Here is a 4,114-nt window from a genome sequence, read left to right as displayed (position 1 = left end):
CTTGATATTTCATTTGTCTAGAATGACACTTCGAGAACATGTTACATACCACCATATAAATCGAAATATGCAAACCACTGTGTAAACCAAAATACATTTTACTTGCCACCACATAAAACCAAAATTCATGTTATGTACCACCACATAAAGCAAAATACATATTGCAAAAGGCGGTATCATGAACCGGCTGATCATCAACAGTTACACAAGCAAAGTACAGCTAAGCCACGACAACTGTTTCACTATCGGGGATAAAGAAAGTATTCGTTATTCAAAAAATCGACCGCAATCTTTCTTCTGTATATTGACATTCTCTCTACTGAAACTGATTCTATTGGATGCCCGAGAACGAAGCATTCTATATACTTGAGTACAAATATTATGCAATTTGGCCTGTACAATAAATGATTTTTCGTTAGTCAAAATTAGTATATACAATAGATTAACTACGGTAGTAAATAACAAGAGTTGAAATGCTCACCCATTGTTCGCACACGGTAGATAAGGTATAATCTCCATCTTCATTGGATCATCTATATGTTTCTTTATATCTCGTCTGGTGGACAGGGGTTCACACTGCAATAATGTTTGAACGACTGTGCATGTTGCTTCTGCATGAGTCTTGATTGCATCAGGTGTGTGAACATTATTGCTGCAGTCGTATATGTAGAATTTCCATTCACGAATATTGACCAGAAACAGATAACATTCATTGCCTGGATATGCACTTGGAATTAATAAATACTTGCATCCCATCCACGAATGATCAGCTACAGGCAATGTACCGTTGATATAGCCTTGTAGGCGAGTTCCATCTGATTCACCTGTCTGGTTATATTCCATGTGCCACCTCATTTGCTGAAAATACTCCTCTTCAAATTGAAAATCCAAAATTGCATATTTTTTATTGACGAGAGTACAATTTTCATTCATACGCTGCCTCAATAACTTCAGCTCCAGCTCAATATGCTAATGCAATAAATATATGCAACATTTACTGACCCAAGTACTCCAACCCCACCTCCTGATGTTATGGACACATCAGGGATATTGCAAACGACTGGTTCGGTTGCCTCTCCGACATCCTGCCTGTCTGCAGAAATATTGGGAGTGAAAATATCATGTCGAGGCTCGTCTCCACTGCGATCGTTATGACCAAATCCACCATACTCAGCACCAACATTGTGTTGTCCAATTCTGTAGCAACTTCATCAAACCTTCGTCGAAGAACATTCATCTCATCAGTGACATGATTTCTCAAACCACACACATGACCTCCCAGATCATTTTGGAGACTAGCGAATCTTGTGTTTATTTCTTTCCTCAAATCCCCTATCTTGCTCTCAAATGCCTCCCGATGCTCATTCAAGATAAATCTTATCTCATTTAAAGACACATGTCTTTCAACGATGGGATCCCCATACTCTTCTTCTCTGCCTTCAACCAGATGCAAACCTCGATAACGAGGTCCACCTTTGTTACCTCTCTGGGATTTATTTGGTCGATGGTTGTTGTCATCGTTCTGTATGACATCATCGTCAACTGGACAAGCTTGTATTTCTATTGATTGAGCAACAAGATCATCTAAAACGGGGTCGGCTGCGTCTTCCAACGGAACTAGATCGACGAAGTACGGCTGTAATTCTTCTGCAGCAGTTGCTCGCAGCGTAGCCCACAAGTACACCTACAGGAGAAGAAAAACAGGCGAAATGAAAAAATATATATATTGCGAAGTGTAAGGCAATTAAGTATGTAAATCGCCTACATTTGTCTTCTTAAAAAATCTGAATATGTTCGGGAATAAGGTTGTTTCATGCCAGACCACCGCAACATCCTCGGGACATCGTCACAAGTCTTACTCGAGAATCGAGCTCCCAACTCCGGAATTGCCTCGTACGTCCAAATCTGCATGACATTTGTAACAGTAATAACCATATTTGGAGATAAATAACAATGAGCGATGAGAAGAACTGAAATGAACCAAAATAGATGTATACCTGGACAGCAAGAGGGAATCCGTACAATGTGTAAGTCATCCTATCATAATCATTCACTTTTACCATGTCCGCCTTTCTTCCCCATCCACATAGTAGTGATTTGATGAGAAGTTGAAAACATACTGTCCCCCATGGGTAGGCATTGAAAAAATCCAAGTCGTCAAACGATGGAAAGAGTTGTCGAATTTATTCCTACATTTCGATCTCTTGAATTAAATACCCCTTCAATAATTAGTGCCAACCCAAGCTTGTAACGATCGTTACGGTTGGCACATTTCAAAAAAGCTTTCTCCAGGTCGCTACACATTATCCGGTCCATATTAGCAAACATTTTATCTCGTAGACGGGTTTTCTCTAGGATTTTGTCAACTTCGGCACCTTTAGACACTGGACTGCACTTCAAGCCAGTAATTAGTGCGAACTCCGGTAGCCCAAATCGTGCAAACCTTTGGTTCACCTTGAACCAAGCCTCAAACCGCTTTCGGCATACCACCGATCTGTTTACCATTTCATGAATTAATTGAGTAGATAGTTTCAGCTCCGGTAACCTTGCAACATGTCCTATACAACTGTCCTCCAACTGACGCTTTTGCTGTGGATCCAATTTGTTGAGGACAACTGATATATATTTTGTATTGCTCACTTGCGACACATGGGCTGGAACACGTTTTTCCTTCGGAATATTATATCGGTGTGTCATACTCATCTACAAATGAAAACAATACTTTAACAAATACTATGAGAACGTACAAATGAAATCAAATAAAAAAATTTTTTAAAATGCAGTGCAAGAAAAATAATTTTTACAATACAATGGTTTGATAAAATATCATATCTAAACTAAGTTGTTTAATTGTTGAAATTAAAACAAACCTGACTTCTGATCTGAAGCTATCATGTAACCATTTTATAGTTGATCACCATTCAAACAGTTCAAAAGTATATACACAATCTTCTACAATTTCATTAAATTAATTGCCTAATTTAGATATGCAAATAAGTCGAAAATACAATATTCTTTAACAAAATAAATAACAACAATATAGCCTTGTATTAAATAAATTTAGAGCCAACTACAATAGACCATACGCAAAATCAAGTATACATGTCATAAGATTTGACAAAGTTTTCTATCTGTTATCAACCTATCACAGTCTTCCTCCATAAGAAACCATCAATATGCAAATGCAACCCTCAACAAGATGCAGAACAAATTTGATGCGAAAATGAAGCCATTTAGTTGCTGATGAGCATTCAAACAGTCTTAAGAGTGTATAATAACAACACAATCTATGTCATTTCATCATGTTTATTGCCTAACTCAGATGCGAAATATGCCTCAAATGGAGTATTCTTCACTTCGTACTAGTGTTATTTATCATCCAGCAGCATCAAATTTAGTTCACATATAGATTATATCTCAAAAGCAAAAATACAATAACAGGGACAATAGAAAGTACAATCATTTTCCTGATTTCTTTAAACACTTTACCTCTTCAACCTTTTTGACAGTATCTCACATGTACCACTTTTTATCTCAAATTGTATCAACAGTTAGTATTTGCTCGCCCAATAGAATAGAGATACTCAGTGACCTTGACATCAATTTATATTAAACTAGCCAAATATTAGGATTTAGGAAGAGGGGAGACTTGGGGAAGTGAAAAAAATAACGAAATAAAAAAAAAATAACGAAATAAACTTACTCTATAGCACTGGACTCTGAAGTGTGGTGGGCAAACGGCAACTGGGAAAATAAGAGAGAAATGAACAGGCTCTTTGTCGGCGAGTTGAGTCAGAGTGAAGATTGAGAGACTGAGAGTGAGAGTTAAGAGGACTTAGTTTAGGGCTTCTTTTATTTTTTCATTCCCCCGCCTTCATTTCTTTTTTTGTTTTTTTTTTGGTATTCGGGTCGAGTTATATCAGGTTTTTCATTTTTTACCCATAACTCGATCCAACTCGACCCGTACCTACTTGACCCATAACCCGACCGACACCTATCCAATCCAGGCATTTAATGCTGATTGACATTTTTACGTTGATTGACATGAATAGTGATATGGAAAATTTTGAATTCTTGTGTGAAAATAATATTTCTAACAGGGGTATTTTCGTCT

The sequence above is a fragment of the Olea europaea genome, chromosome 10 (assembly GCF_002742605.1).
Source record: "Olea europaea var. sylvestris chromosome 10, O_europaea_v1, whole genome shotgun sequence".
NCBI lineage: Eukaryota > Viridiplantae > Streptophyta > Magnoliopsida > Lamiales > Oleaceae > Olea > Olea europaea.
This window is presented reverse-complemented; position numbering follows the sequence as displayed.